This window comes from Aquarana catesbeiana, linkage group LG06 (genome assembly GCF_042186555.1).
Source record: "Aquarana catesbeiana isolate 2022-GZ linkage group LG06, ASM4218655v1, whole genome shotgun sequence".
Taxonomy (NCBI): domain Eukaryota; kingdom Metazoa; phylum Chordata; class Amphibia; order Anura; family Ranidae; genus Aquarana; species Aquarana catesbeiana.
The window spans coordinates 322,761,022-322,778,151 of NC_133329.1; positions in this window are offsets into that span (position 1 = coordinate 322,761,022).

The window sequence follows — 17,130 nt, forward strand, 5'->3', positions numbered from 1 at the left end:
ACTTGCCTGGCTGTCATGCTGACCCGGTTTCCTAAATTGAGTCACTGACCCAAGATAAGCATTCAGGTAAGGATTTCTAACTTTCCACTGATTTTCCTAATCTACATACTTGTGCCAGGTCAGTGACTCTCTATTGAAGCCAGACGGTAAGCATTACAGCTATGGAACTTGTACTTTCAGGAGGAAGCCAGAAATGGCAGTATTTGATCACCTCCCGCGGTTTTTATTTTTTACGCTATAAACAAAAAAAGACTGGCAATTTGGAAAAAAAAATATATTTTTTTCACTTTCTGCTATAATACATATCCCCAAAAAAATATAAAAAAAACAATTTATTCATCAGTTAGGCCAATATGTATCCTTCTACATATTTTTGGTAAAAAAAATCCCAAAAAGCGTATATTGATTGGTTTGCACAAAAGTTATAGCGTTTACAAAATAGGGGATAGATTTATGGCATTTTTATTTATTTTATTACTAGTAATGGCGGCGATCTGTGATATTTTTTTTAGCGGAACTGCGACAGATCGGACACCTAACTGACATTTTTGACACTTTTTTGGGAACCAGTGACATTATTACACTGATCAGTGCTAAAAATATGCACTGACATTGTACTAATGACACTAGCAGGGAAGGGGTTAACATCAGGGGTGATCAAAGGGTTAAATGTGTTCCCTGTTTATGTTTTCTAACTGTATGGGGGACTGTGTGACTGGGGAAACACACAGATCCATCTTCCTGCATAGCAGGAAGACAGATCTCAGTGTCATCCCCTGACAGAATGGAGATCTGCCTTGTTTACTTCAAGCAGATCCCTGTCTCTGCAGGGAATGATCGCGGTGGCTGATTGGATCCCCCGCTGGGAAATCAGAGCCCACGAAAAAGCTAGTGCACGAATCGCTGTACCTGTACGGCGATCTGCGCAGCCGAGCCACCTTGCCGCAGTACATCTGCGGCGGGTGGTCGGCAAGTGGTTAATACATATGCAAAGGCAAATTATTTTATGATTAGTTTGGTTTAGTCTGGGGGAAGGGTTAGATTTGTGCAAGTTTTTTTTTTTGTTGTTGATCCCTTTCACACTGGGGCCGCTCGTGAGTTCGTGGTAAAGCGCCGCTTGTCGGCCACTAGCGGGGTGCTTTTAACCCCAATAAAGGGATTAAAAACTCCCGTATTGCGGCGCTTCTGAAGCGCTGCCTATTCATTTCAATGGGCAGGGGTGTTTTGGGAGCACTCCCAATCCGCCCCAAAGATGCTGCTTGCAGAACTTTTTCTAAAGTCCCACAAGCGTGCCGCCTGGGTGTGAAAGCACCCATTGCAATGAATGGGAGGCAGTTTTCAGGCGCTTTATAGGCGCTATTTCTAGCACTAAAATGCCTGAAAAACTGCCTCAGTGTGAAAGGGGTCTTAGTGTCCCCTCTGGGTAGGTTCATCCCTCAGCCTCTCTGTGTGTCCTGCTGACCATTGTCACTAAGACAGATAGTGTGAAATCCAGAACTTTAGAAGTGCCACTAGAGCAAGAGCATACTTGCCAACAGTCTCGATTTTCCTGGGACAATCCCAATTTTTGGACCCTCGTCCTGATCAGTCTGTCCTGATGAAAATTCTGGGATTTTGCTTTTGTCCTGGGAATCAGGACTGTTTTTGGCAAAGACCACAGCGGGCTACAAAAAGATGTCCGCCGCGAGATCTCTTTCCAACTTTACCCATGTGTTGAGCGGAGAGTGGAGGGGCCTCCGATCTGTGCAGCCAATCGGCTTCTCTGTTCAGTGTACAAGTAGACAGTTCTCTTGTACACTAAAGCCGCTTGGCGGCACAGATCAGAGGCCGTTCCCCTCTCCACTGAACACATGGGGAAACACCAGAAATGGAGCTGCCGCCAACCCTCCACCCTGTGTGTCCAACGAAAGGGGACACTAATGTGAGGAGGGGCTCCGCTGGGGACATTTATGTAAATAGGGGCTCCTCTGGTGACAATGATGTAAGGAGGGGCTCTGTTGGGGACAATGATGTAAGGAGGGGCTCCGCTGGGGACACCAGATGTAAGGAGGGGCTCCGCTGGAGACACCAGATGCAAGAAGGGGCTCCACTAGGGACACTGGTGTAAGAAGGGGCTCCACTAGGGACACTGGTGTAAGGAGGGGCTCTGCTGAGGACACTGGTGTAAGGAGGGGCTCTGCTGCAGACCCTAGATGTAAGGAGGGGCTCCGCTGGGGACACCAGATGTAAGGAGGGGCTCCACTGGGGACACTGGTGTAAGAAGGGGCTCCATTGGGGACACTGGTGTAACAAGGGGCTCCACTGGGGACACTGGTGTAACAAGGGGCTCCACTGGGGACACTGGTGTAAGGTGGGGCTCCGCTGGGGGAGCCAGATGTAAGGAGGGACTCCGCTGGGGGAGCCAGATGTAAGGAGGGGCTCCGCTGGGGGAGCCAGATGTAAGGAGGGGCTCCGCTGGGGGAACCAGATGTAAGGAGGGGCTCCGCTGGGGGAACCAGATGTAAGGAGAGACTTCGCTGGGGACACCTGATGTAAGGAGGGGCTCCACTGGGGACACCTGGTGTAAGGAGGCACTCTGCTAGGGACACCTGATGTAAGGAGGGACTCTGCTGGGAATGCCTGGTGTAAAGAGGGACTCTGCTGGGGATACCTGATGGCATCTGGTGGCAGGCGACGATGGCAAGTGACACGCTCAGGGCTTCCACTCATTCTGCATTATGGTGAGTTGAATGATTTCATTTTATATTACAATGTAATTAGGGATGGGCGAACAGTTCTGCCCGAGCATAAGTTCGGGCCGAACTTTGGTTGTTCGGATGTTCTGCAAATATCAAACAATATGCGGTGTTCGGAGCAAATTCGAAAGCCGCTGGAACACCGTTAAAGCCTATGGGACATTAACATGAAAAATCAAAAGTGCTCATTTTAAAGGCTTATATGCAAGTTATTGTCATAAAAAGTGTTTGAGGACCTGGGTCGTGAATGCCGCATATTGTTCGCTGTTTGGCGAACACCCAATCGTCAAGTCAAACTTACGTTTGACTCAAACATCGGGCTCATTCCTACTGGATATGTGGATGTAGGAGTGCAGTAAGGTAGAGAGCTAGCAGAGTTAGAATAGAAGAGGAGTAGGGGAGGAGAGGAGTTGAAGTAGAAGAGGAGCAGGGGAGGAGAGGAGTAGAAATAAAAGAGAAGTAGGGGAGGAAAGAGGTAGAAGTAGAAGAGGGGTATGGGTGGAGAGGAGTAGACATAGAAGAAGAGTAGGGGAGGAGAGGAAAAGACATAGAAGAGGAGAAGGGTGAAAGAAGAGGAGGAGTAGGGGAAGAGAAGGGTAGAATTAGAAGAGAAGTAAAGTAGATGGAGAACAGGAGTGAACTTGGAGTAGAAGAGAGAGAAGTAGAAATGGAGTCAGAGTAGACTTAGAGTGGGAGTAGAGTATAATACAGTAGAGTAGAGCAAACTAGAGTAAGATTAGACTAGAGCAGAGTAGGCAAATAATAAAAAAAATAAAATAAAAATATAAAACAAAATTAAAAAATAAAATAGTAAAATCCTTTTATTCATTGTGTAGATAATAAACAATTTACCCCATTTCCCAAGAAACACAAGCATCCATCACCATGATCACCCAAGCCCACAAAAGCATGATTTTGTTTGAACCGTTCAATTTCTAACAATCAATTTTTTTTCTCATAAATCGGTCTAGAGAAGTAGGGGAGGAGATGAGTAGAAGTAGAAGAGGAGTAGACATAGAAGAACAGTAGGGGAGGAGAGGAGAAGATGTTGAAGAGGAGTAGGGGAGGAGAAGGGTAGACATAAAAGAAGAGTAGGGGAAGAGAAGTGTACTAGTGGCAGAGTAGTAGGGGAAGAGAGTAGTAGATGTAGAAGAGGAGTAGGGGGGAGAGGAGTAGATGTAGAAGAAGAGTAGGGGAGGAGAAGGGTAGAAGTACAAGAAGGGTAAGGGAAGAGAAGGGTAGAAGTTGTTAAAGGAGTACGGGAGGAAAGTAGTAGAAGTAGTAGAAGTAGTAGAGGAGTAGGGGAGGAGAGGAGTAGATGTAAAAGAGTAGGGAATGAGAGTAGTAGATGTAGAAGAGCAGTAGAGGAGGAGATGGGTAGAGGTGAAAGGAGTAATGTAGAATTAGAAGGAATACAGTAGATTAGAGAAAGGGTAGAGTAGAGTAGGGCTGGCCAGAGAGGGATTACTTTGACGTAGTTGGCCAGCTTAAACATGTATTGCAATATATGTGAACTAAAAATCACTGTTTTTGTTCAAAGTTGGTTAGAAAGGGTGTATAGCAGTGTGTAGGGGGTTTGTTCAGAATGTTTAGTGTTAACATATGGTCACGCCCCATTAACACCTGATACAGTATATATGTATAAATATTTGCATTTGAGCACAGGCATTTCTTTTTTCTATTGCATAGCGCAGTTAAGTGACCAGACCTGAACCTGTAGCTCTTACAGCTTGTCTATTTTCCCCATATTGGCACTATATCTACTGAAGTATGTTATAGGCAAGTATTTGCATTTTGCAGAGTAGAGTAGGACTAGGAATAGTGTAGGGACTGGCCAGAGAGGGACTACGTTGACGTAGTTGGCCAGCTTAAACATGTATTGCGGTATATGTGCTATTTGGTAAAAAGCAGGAAAGCATAGGAGCATAGGTATAGAGCCTGCCATAAAGAATGTTGTGCCACTGTTAAAGTGGTTTCTGATTATTAAGTCACTATGAAAAATACAGAGCTTTTGTCTGCTATAGCACAGCAGCAGGTTTTCAGAGTAATATCTTTTGCAGTTGTGATAGTCATTGTTGCCCAGAATAACAATGTTGACTCCAAACAGTTTACAGTGTATGATTATTTTAAAGTGCATTTCAGTGAGTAGATAAACACTTCTAAGTCCTCGGTGTAAATCCATTTGCTGAATAAGAAAAAAATAAATTGTCCTTGATCCTAAAGACACAAATATATTTATAGATTTTTATTGTATTGTAGAGCTGTTTCATTATCTAAAAAGTTTTATACTGCAGTATGAGGATCATGCTGCTCATTTTCAGTAAACCCTTGGCAGGTTTAAACAAAAAACGTCAGTCAGCACAAAGATATAGTATGCTTACATACTTCCCAAGCTTTTGAAATGGGAAAGAGGGACACATTTTAGCATAAACATATTTAAGCTCACCTTTTAGTTGTCTTCAACTTTTAAAAGTAAAAGTCCTGCTTGTAGTGGACTGTACAGTGTAAAGTATTCATACCCATTGATATTTTCCATATTTTCTCATGTTACAACCAAAAACGTAAATGTATTTTATTGAGATTTTATGTAATAGACCAACACAAAGTGGCACATAATTGTGAAGTGGAAGGAAAATTATAAATGGTTTTCAATTTTTTTTACAAATATGTAAAAAGTGTGGCGTGCATTTGTATTCAGCCCCCTTTACTCTGATACCCCCAACTAAAATCTAGTGGAACCAATTGCCTTCAGAAGTCACCTAATTAGTAAATAGAGTCCATCTGTGTGTAATTTAATCTCAGTATTAGGGATGAGCTTCGTGTTCAAGTCGAACCCATGTTCGACTCGAACATCGGCTGTTCGGTTGTTCGTGGAATTCCGAACGTTATGGGCCGTTCGCGCCAAATTCGTGTGGCGCGTCACGGCCCATAATTCACTGCGGCATCGCAGTGCATTGCTGGCTGATGATTGGCCAAGCATGCACTATGACCCGCATGTTTGGCCAATCACAGCGTCGTCGGTAGAGAGAGCTGTAAAAGGTGGCTTTGGCCAATTATGGCTCAGGGGGTTTAGAACAAGCCCCACACTATATAAGGCCGCCTGCACGGGGGCCCTGTGTAGTGTGTGTTCCGGCATTGAGATACATAGATAGACAGTGTCATTTCATTTGAGTTAGATAGATTAGGCAGGACAATCAGTGAGTTAGCTGCACTTACAGTGTATTGTGTATATATATGCATCCCAGGTGTTGCATATATATATATATATATATATATATATATATATATATATATATATATATTACACTGTATTCAGTTTAGCTAGATCTGTTCCTGTTATCTTCCTACTGACAGGCAGGCTTGTCTTGTTACAGTATTTACAGCTACCTGAAGAAAATTGCTGGTGTTCTTTTGATCCTATTAGTACCACAGTCAGGCAGCTAGACTATTTACAGTTAGTGTAGTGCGTCCTGCTCACAGTGTTCAGCTAAAACTACAAGTTAGTGTAGTGAGACCTCTGCACAGTGTTCAGCTAAAGCTACAAGTTAGTGTAGTGCGTCCTGCTCACAGTGTTCAGCTAAAACTACAACTTAGTGTGGTGCATCCTCCTCACAGTGTTCAGCTAAACCTACAAGTTATTTTTTTGCGAGCTCTGCACAGTGTTCATCTAAAGCTACAAGTTAGTGTAGTGCGTCCTGCTCACAGTGTTCAGCTAAAACGACAAGTTAGTGTAGTGAGACCTCTGCACAGTGTTCATCTAAAACTACAAGTTAGTGTAGTGCGTCCTGCTCACAGTGTTCAGCTAAAACTACAAGTTAGTGTAGTGAGACCTCTGCACAGTGTTCATCTAAAGCTACAAGTTAGTGTAATGAGACCTCTGCACAGTGTTCATCTAAAGCTACAAGTTAGTGTAGTGCGTCCTGCTCACAGTGTTCAGCTAAAACTACAAGTTAGTGTGGTGCGTCCTCCTCACAGTGTTCAGCTAAACCTACAAGTTATTTTTTTGCAAGCTCTGCACAGTGTTCATCTAAAGCTACAAGTTAGTGTAGTGCGTCCTGCTCACAGTGTTCAGCTAAAATCACAAGTTAGTGTAGTGAGACCTCTGCACAGTGCTCATCTACAACTACAAGTTAGTGTAGTGCGTCCTGCTCACAGTGTTCAGCTAAAACTACAAGTTAGTGTAGTGAGACCTCTGCACAGTGTTCATCTAAAGCTACAAGTTAATGTAGTGCGTCCTGCTCACAGTGTTCAGCTAAAACTACAAGTTAGTGTGGTGCGTCCTCCTCACAGTGTTCATCTAAAACTACAAGTTAGTGTAGTGAGACCTCTGCACAGTGTTCATCTAAAACTACAAGTTAGTGCATCCTGCTCACAGTGTTCAGCTAAAACTACAAATTAGTGTAGTGAGACCTCTGCACAGTGTTCATCTAAAGCTACAAGTTAGTGTAGTGCGTCCTGCTCACAGTGTTTCGCTAAAACTACAAGTTAGTGTAGTGAGACCTCTACACAGTGTTCATCTAAAGCTACAAGTTAATGTAGTGCGTCCTGCTCACAGTGTTCAGCTAAAACTACAAGTTAGTGTGGTGCGTCCTCCTCACAGTGTTCATCTAAAACTACAAGTTAGTGTAGTGAGACCTCTGCACAGTGTTCATCTAAAACTACAAGTTAGTGCGTCCTGCTCACAGTGTTCAGCTAAAACTACAAGTTATAGGGCGTACACACGGTCGGACTTTGTTCGGACATTCCGACAACTAAATCCTAGGATTTTTTCCAACGGATGTTGGCTCAAACTTGTTTTGTCTACACACGGTCGCACAAAGTTGTCGGAAAATCCGATCATTCTAAACATGGTGACGTAAAACACGTACGTCGGGACTATAAACGGGGCAGTGGCCAATAGCTTTCATCTCTTTATTTATTCTGAGCATGCATGGCACTTTGTCCGTCGGATTTGTGTACACACGATCGGAATTTCCGACAACGGATTTTGTTGTCGGAAAATTTTATCTCCTGCTCTCCAACTTTGTGTGTCGAAAAATCCGATGGAAAATGTCCGATGGAGCCCACACACGGTCGGAATTTCCGACAACACGTTCCGATCAGACATTTTCCATCCATCCATTTTCCATTAGTGTGGTGCGTTCTCCTCACAGTGTTCAGCTAAACCTACAAGTTATTTTTTTGCGAGATCTGCACAGTGTTCAGCTAAAGCTACCTGTAGAAGGTTGGTGGTGTTTTCCTGATCCTATCACTACCGCAGGCAGCTAAATGAGCTGCAAGTTATTTTTTGGCGAGCTCTGCACAGTGTTCACCTAAAGCTACCTGTAGAAGGTTGGTGGTGTTTTCCTGATCCTATCACTACCGCAGGCAGCTAAAAAAGCTACAAGTTAGTTTTTTGCGAGCTCTGCACAGTGTTCAGCTAAAGCTACCTGTAGAAGGTTGGTGGTGTTCTCACACTACAGGCAGGCAGTTGATTTTGCTAGCTGCACTATCAGTATATATATATATATATATATATATATATATATATATATATATATATATATATTAGTGCAGCTACAGGCCATTAGTATGTCTGGAAGGCCAAGAAGGAGAGGCAGACAGTCACAAGCCAATAAAAGAGAGCAAGCAGGCTCTGTGTCTAGTGCTGGTCGTGGGGACGGTGCATCCTCATCAGCACGTGGCCGTGGGACACGCTTGGCCTTTTTTTCGGCAGCTGGCCGTGTTGAGCCGCAACATGCAGAAGACTTGGTCGAGTGGATGACCAAGCCGTCCTCATCCTCCTCATCCTCTCTCACCCATGCTCAGGGTACTTTGTCTGGCAAAGCAGCGGCCTCTTCCCTCAGCTCAATGTCATCAGTGACTCCTTCCCTAGTCCCACCATGTCCTCCTGAGGAGTCCCTCGAACTGTTTGACCACAGTGTTGGGTACATGCTCCAGGAGGATGCCCAGCGTTTGGAAGGCTCTGATGATGATACTGAGCTCGATTAAGGCAGTAACGTGAGCACGGACAGAGGGGGTGCCCAAGAAGGACAGCAATCTGGCAGTCATGCTCCCCCTGCTGCAGCATACTGCCATGTTTGCTCCAGTGATGAGGGAGGGGATGATGAGGTCACTGACTCAACGTGGGTGCCTGATAGGAGAGAGGAGGAGGAGGCACATCACCAACGAGGCAGGATGCCCTCCAGGGGCCAGCCTAAGGGCAGCACATTGACTGCATCAAACCCCAAAGCTCCACATGTGCAGGACGCTGCAGTCTCTGCGTGTTATTCAAAAAGTTCTTTGGTGTGGGCCTTTTTTGAGACGAGTGCATCAGATCGCACCGCTGCTATTTGCAACATATGTCTCAAGCGTATCTCGCGTGGCCAAAACATCTCCCGCTTGGGTACCACATGCTTGACCAGACATATGTTGACCTGCCATGCAGTTCGTTTGCAAGCGTATCTAAAAGACCCACACCAAAGAACAAAGAGGACCTCTCCTTGCTCCTCATCAGCTGAGATCTCCAACCCCACTATACCTTCAGTCCTCTCTGAGACCTGCACTGAGAGGAATGAAGGTGTAGAATTAGGTGTGTCACAGCCAAGTACTTGTGGGCAATCTGCTTTCGGTACACCGACATCAGATTGTACCAGGCAAATTTCCCTGCCCCAGCTGCTGCACCGCCAAAAGAAGTTTGCTCCCAGCCATCCACATGCCCAGCGGTTGAATGCTAGCTTGGCAAAATTGCTAGCACTTCAACTGCTGCCTTTTCAGTTGGTAGACTCTGCCCCCTTCCGTGAGTTTGTGGAATGTGCGGTTCCTCAGTGGCAGGTACCCAAACGCCACTTTTTCTCACGGAAGGCGATTCCGGCTCTCTACCGGCATGTGGAAGGCAATGTCCATGCCTCGCTGGACAGGGCGGTCAGCGGTAAGGTGCATATTACTGCTGACTCATGGTCCAGCAGGCATGGACAGGGACGTTACCTAAGTTTCACGACGCATTGGGTGACTCTGCTGGCAGCTGGGAAGGATGCAGGACAAGGTGCAGTAGTGATGGAGGTTGTTCCGCCACCACGCCTCCAAAATTCCACTACTAATGATTGTGACACACCTCTCTCCTCCACCCCTTCCTCTTCTTCCTCCATGGCCTCTTCCTGTGCTTTGTCCTCAGAACCAGCGGTGCTCCGTAGCTGTTCAAGGAGCTACGCAAGAACGCAGGCCAAAAGATGCCATGCGGTGCTTGAGCTGGTGTGCTTGGGGGACAGGAGCCACACTGGGGCAGAGGTTCTGTCAGATCTGCAGGGGCAGGTTCAGAGGTGGTTGACGCCATGTCAACTTAAGGCAGGAATGGTGGTTTGCGACAATGGCACCAACCTCCTCTCTGCCCTCCGACAGGGACAAATGACCCATGTGCCCTGTTTGGCTCACGTCCTTAACTTGGTGGTGCAGCGGTTCTTGGGCAGGTACCTGGGCTTACAGGATGTCCTGAGGCAGGCCAGGAAAGTCTGTGTGCATTTCCGCCAGTCATATAATGCCAGTGCTCGGCTGGCGGACCTCCAAAAGGAGTTTAACCTGCCCAAGAACCGCCTAATCTATGACAAGCCCACCAGGTGGAACTCAATGTTGGCCATGCTGCAGCGGCTGCACACGCAGCAGAGGGCCATCAATGAGTACCTGTGCGACTATGGCACCAGGACAGGGTCAGGGGAGCTTGTTTTTTTTTCCCCACGCCAGTGAGCCATGATCAGGGATGCATGCACTGTCCTGTCACCATTTGAGGAGGCCACGAGGATGGTGAGCAGTGACAGTGCATGCATCAGTGACACTGTCCCCCTTGTCCACCTGTTGGAGCACACGCTGCGTGGAATAATGGACAGGGCACTTGAGGCAGAACAGAGGCAGGAAGAGGAGGACTTCCTTAGCTCTCAAGGCCCCCTTTATCCAGACAGTGTTCCTGCGTGCTCGCCGATCTCACAGGAAGAGGACGAGGAGGAAGATTGTGTCAGTATGGAGGTGGAGCCTGGCACTCAGCATCAGCAGCAGTCTTTAAGGGATCAGTCCCAAGAAACACATGGACTTGTACATGGCTTGGAGGAGGTGGCTGCGGACCATGTCGTCCTTAGTGACCCAGAGGACTCCGGACCGAATGCCTCAGTAAACCTACGCTGCATGGCCTCCCTGATCCTGCAAAGCCTGCATAAGGATCCTCGTATTCGTGGAATCAAGGAGAAGGACCAATACTGGCTGGCAACCCTCCTTGATCCACGTTACAAGGGTAAGGTTGGGGACCTTATCTTGCCATCGCAGAGGGAGCAGAGGATGAAACATCTTCGGGAGGCCTTGCAGAAAGGTCTGTGCAACGTGTTCCCAGAGACTGGGAGGTTACAAACTCCTGTTTCTGGACAACGTGTTGCTGAGGCTTCGGTCAGTCAAAGAAGGAGTGGTGGAGAAGGTGGCCGTCTGACCGATGCGTTTAGACAATTTTTTGGTCCGCAGCCCCAAGGTATGATCAGTTCCAGCAACCATCGCCAGCGTCTGTTTTACATGGTGCAGGAATACCTAGGGGCAAGATCTGACTTGGACACCTTTCCCACCGAAAATCCTCTGGGTTACTGGGTCTTGAGGATGGATCACTGGCCAGAGCTTGCACAGTATGCAATTGAGCTACTGGCCTGTCCTGCATCCAGCGTTCTTTCGGAACGTACATTCAGTGCTGCTGGAGGCTTTGTAACCGATCACAGGGTGCGTCTGTCCACCGACTCGGTCGATCGACTGACCTTCATAAAAATGAATCAGTCTTGGATCACCACCAGCTACCAAGCACCTGATGCTGATGTAACCGAATAATTTTTTTTGAAATCTCAGATCCCTTCAAAGACTGCCTATGCTGATGCTGAGTGACTATCCTGAGTAATTATCCTCTTCCTCCTCAATGATCACGCTGATAGCTTGTAAGAACATTTTTGGTTCTGGGCGCCACCACCAGTGCCTAAGGCACAATTTTTCAGCCCCTGTTCAACAGGGACATGTAATTACAATTCTTGATCTAATATTTCACAGCAGGGCCCTGTGAGGGCTTACAGTGTTGTGGTCACAACAACACCTAATGCCCAAATTTCTGCTGAGTATATAGGGCAGGCCCCTACTGTCAAACATCTAACTTACAAACGACTCCTACTTGCAAACGGAAGGAGACAACAGGAAGTGAGGTGAAATCTACCCCTAGGAAGGGAAATTCTCTCCTGTAAGAGTTAATATGGGAAAAACTTTTCTCCTTTCCACTGCTTTCCAATCCTTGTTCCACAAAAAAACCCAAATTTTCAAAAAACATTTGTTATTGGGACAAAAAGTGAGGTGAAATCTTCTGAAGAGGAGGACAGACAGCAAAACAAATGTCACAGGGGTGATAACCCTTCCCTATGTTTTCCAAAAAGCTTAAAAAAGATTTTTTGGCTGGAGCTAAACACGTTAAAAATGTACCCGTTCAAAATTACAAACAGATTCTACTTAACAACAAACCTACAGTCCCTGTCTTGTTTGCACCACCTTCCTTATTTTAATTTGGGTGTGGGGTTCCCCTTAATATCCATACAAGACCCAAAGGGCCTGGTAATGGACTGGGGGGTACCCATGCCGTTTGTCTTACTGATTTTCATCCATATTGCCAGGACCCGACATTACATTAAAGCCGCAAGCAGTTTTAAATTACTATTTTTCCTTTAAAAATGACATTTTGTGCAGGGACTGTTCTAAGCACAGGAAACACGCGCCACTTTACAGGCATACTATAGACACCCCCCAGGTACGATATTTAAAAGGAATATTTCACTTTTTTTTTTTTTTTTTCACTTTAAGCATCATTAAAATCACTGCTCCCGAAAAAACGTCCGTTTTTAAAAGTTTTTTTTGCATTGATACATGTCCCCTGGGGCAGGACCCGAGTCCCCAAACCCTTTTTAGGACAATAACATGCAAATTAGCCTTTAAAATGAGCACTTTTGATTTCGAACGTTCGAGTCCCATAGACGTCAATGGGGTTCTAACGTTCGTGCAAATTTTCGGTCCAATCGCAGGTTCTGGTGCGAACCGAACCGGGGGGGTGTTCGGCTCATCCCTACTCAGCATAAATAAAGCTGTTCTCTGAAGCCCTCAGAGGTTTGTTAGAGAACCTTAGTGAACAACGAGCATCATGAAGGCCAAGGAACACACAATAGACAGGCCAGGGATAAATTTGTGGAGATGTTTAACCACATCAATACTGGGCACTTTCACCCACTTCCTTCCCAGATCAATTTTCAGCTTTCAGCGCTGTCACACTTTCAATGACAATTGCGCAGTCATGCTACGCTGTACCCAAATGAAATTTTTATCATTTTGTTCGCACAAATAGAGCTTTCTTTTGGTGGTATTTATTCATGACTCTGTTTTTTATTTTTTGCGATATATGCATGCAGATAATCATTGGGACATGTGATTTTACTGTTAAATCTGTGGGGGACAAGTGTTTTTAATATGTGGGAACATGTGTGTGGGGACATGTGTTTTGGGGACATGTGTGTTTTACATTGTGTACATGTTTTACGTGTGTTTTACATTGTGTACATGTTTTACATGTGTGTTTTACACTGGTGATCAGTGTGTAAAAAGCTGTAAAAAACAGCTCACACTCACTGATCACCATCCGGCTGCAGCAATCCGCTCTCCCCTTCTCACCGACAACTTCTGTGTGAGGAGAGGAGAGCCGATCCCTAGCAACCGGCTCTCTGTTTACATCACATGACGGCTGTGATTGGATACGGCCATCATGTGATCAGGAGGGCAAATCACAGAGCCCTCCGGGTGACACGAGCGCATCAGGATCACGCCGCTGCTGCACGCGATCTGCCTCCTTCTGAGGGACGTTCCTGCAGGGGCGGATCCAGGGGGGGCAACGGGGCAATTGCCCCCTCTGAGAATGTGGGTGAGTGAGTGGGCGGGCGGGCAGGCGTCACTGCAGGTGAGAGAGCTGGCGGGCTTCTGCACCGCTGAGAGCACGGGCGGCTCTGGTGGGGAGAGACAGCGGGCGGCTCCGGTGGGGGAGAGACAGCGGGCAGGACTTTTGGTGAGCAGCTGTGCTGCTCGGTGACAGTGTGAGAGTGGCTGCTGGCCAATCAGGAGCCGGCGGGCGGAGGAGCAGAGAGATAACATCATCTCTCACCGCCCATCGCCCGCCCTGCATCCCTGCAGTTCCGCCCTCACTGTGCAGTGTGCAGGCAGCCACGGCAGCAGAGAGATTACATCATCTCTCTGCTGCTTGATGGTAATCTGCTGCCTGACTCTGGGACACAACAAGAGACAGTCATAGCAGGCAAGTAACAATCCGCAACGCGTGGCAAGTGACAATCTGCAACGTGTGGCATGGGACGTGGAAAGTGACAATCTGCAACGTGTGGCATCAGACTTGACAAGTGACAATCTGCAACATGTGGCATGGGACGTGGCAAGTGACAATCTGCATCTAGTGACAGGCGACGTGGCAAGTCACAATCCGCAACGTGTGGCAGTTGACAGTGGCAAGTGACACGCTCAGGGCTCCCACTGATTCTGCATTATGGTGAGTTGAACTATTTAATTTTTTATAACAATGTAATAATAGTAATAATGCACTTCAGTCATCCTGATACCATAACAACCACGGTGCCGTGATGATTGAAGCGCTAACACCAGCCATTTCCCTGTTAAATTTACCCAAAAAAAAAGTTTTTTCTGGCAGTGCCCCTCCCAAGACTAGGCTCTGGATTCGCCCCTGCGTTCCTGAACGTCCACTCAGAAGGAGAGAGCACCCACCCGGCCGTTAATGTGCAGTGGGCGGGTGGGAAGTGGTTAAGGCAGGGTTAGGTTATAAAAAAAAAAATATCCCAAGCTTTGAACATCTCACGGAGCACTGTCCAATCCCTCATTCTAAAATGGAAAGAGTATGGCACAACTGCAAACCTACCAAGACATTGCCCCGTCCACCTAAACTGACAGGTCGGGCAAGGAGAGCATTAATCAGAGAAGCAGCCAAGAGGCCCATGGTAAGTCTGGAGGAGCTGCAGAGATCCACAGCTCAGGTGGGAGAATCTGTCCACAAGACAACTATTAGCTGTGCACTCCACAAATCTGGCTTTTATGGAAGAGTGGCAAGAAGAAAGCCATTGTTGAAAGAAAGCCATAAGAAGTCCAGTTTGCAGTATGCGAGAAGCCATGAAGGGGACACAGCAAACATGTGGAAGAAGGTGCTCCTGTCAGATGAGACCAAAATTGATCTTTTTGACCTAAAGCAAAACTAACACTGCATGTCACCCTGAACACACCATCCCCACTGTAAAACATGATGGTGACAGCATCATGTTGTGGGGATGTATTTCTTCAGCAGAGACAGGGAAGCTGGTCAGAGTTATTGGAAAGATGGATGGAGCTAAATACAGGGTAATCTTAGAAGAAAACCTGTTAGAGTCTGCAAAAGATTGAGACTGGTGTGGAGGTTCACTTTCCAGCAGAACAACGACCCTAAACATACAGCCAGAGCTATAATAGAATGGTTTAGATCAAAGCATATTCATATCTTAGAATGGCCCAGTCAAAGTCCAGACCTAAATCAAATTGAGAATCTGTGGCAAGACTTGAAAAATCCTGTTCACAAACACTCGTCATCCAATCTGACAGAGCTTGAGCTATTTTGCAAAGAAGAATGGGCGAAAACGTCACTCTAGATGTGCAAAGCTGGCGAAAGGGGGTTCTACAAAGTATTGACTCTGGGGGGCTAAATACAAATGCACGCCACACTTTTCACATATTTTATTTGTAACAAAATTTGAAAACTATTTATCATTTTCCTTCCACTTCACAATGATGTGCCACTTTGTGTTGGTCTATAACATAAAATTCCAATAAAATACATCTATGTTTTTGATTGTAACATGACAAAATGTGGAAAATGTCAAGGGGTATGAATACTTCTTCAAGGCACTGTATGTGAAGCCAAAACCTTTTATTTTTTAAATAAAATGTGGAAGGGATGATACCTATGTCAGGATTCTTTTACTGCCTGTGTCCCTTTGTCTGCAGATTATTATTATTATTATTATACAGGTTTTATATAGCGCCAACAGTTTGCGCAGAGCTTTACAACATGAGGGCAGACATTACAGTTACATTACAATTTGGTACAAGAGGAATCAGAGGGCCCTGCTCGTTAGAGCTTACAATCTAAAAACGAAGGGTCAATTGATACAAAAGGTAATAGCTGTGGGGGAGATGAGCTGATGGAGGAAGTAAAACAGTGTTAGAAGCAGGATAGGCTCCTTTGAAGAGATATTCTCCAGACATTAGTCCTGGCAGCCATTGTCTCCAGTAAAGAAAATAATTGGAAATTAAAACATTTGGAGTTTTTACAGGAAGAGAAGCTGAGGGTGAATATTCCAGTGGAGAAACCTATTCTGGTGACAACTGTCCAAGAGGGGACATTCTTTCATTTGACAATATCTCTTCTTCATTCCTGCTGTATCTCTGAAACAGCAGTGAGGCCAAATCTGTTCAATTGGACAAACTCAGCAGATGAAAACCTGACCGGAGTCTTACCATTGCCTACTCTATTCAATACTACAAATATTGCCTCTACTTACACTTTAACAGCAGACATTTGATGGTCAGAAAACTCTTCTTTTCACTGATCTGGGCAGATTGGGCAATGATCCCATGTTAGTTGGCCCATGCCGGCGGTGTTAGGCAGGAGATCTCAGTTATCAAACAATTTAGAAGACCTTATCTTTTATAATCAGGTATATTTTACCTGTTCCTTCACTGAAAGGGCTCTCCAAATGGGCATATTCTGATGCCTATGGCCATAATTACAGCTGGGCTGTGAAACATCTTTTAACATTGGGGAGCTAGTGGACAGATTTATAGAAGGAGAAGGACTGTTTGAATTTCAAAAGACATATATGAGGTAAAATGTAAAAGAACAGACTGGAGAAGGATAAGTCTTTGGCATTGCTCCAATTTTGGAAATGTATCATATATGAAAAGAGAGAGTAGAAGAATTATTGACACATAAATGTGTAAAAATGAGAAACGAAGACTGGAATGTTGTTAAAGGCAAAAATTGTTTAGATGAAGCAACGATAATTGGCTCCGGAAGCTTCAACCATTATCTGAAATTCAAACAGAGCAGTTGAAGCATTGTGGATTTAAAGGGAATCTATTATGTAAATTTCAAGTTATTTCTGCTGTGATTACGGTTTTCATGCGACTTTCACATTTTACATGTTTTCCGTCATATTTTTTGTAACTAGAGTAAATGTAGAGATTTGTAGCTTGTAGCACTCCTAATGAGAGCCTGCGACTATAGTTTTGTCAACCCCTGCATGGGAAGACAGTGGGGGGGGGGGGG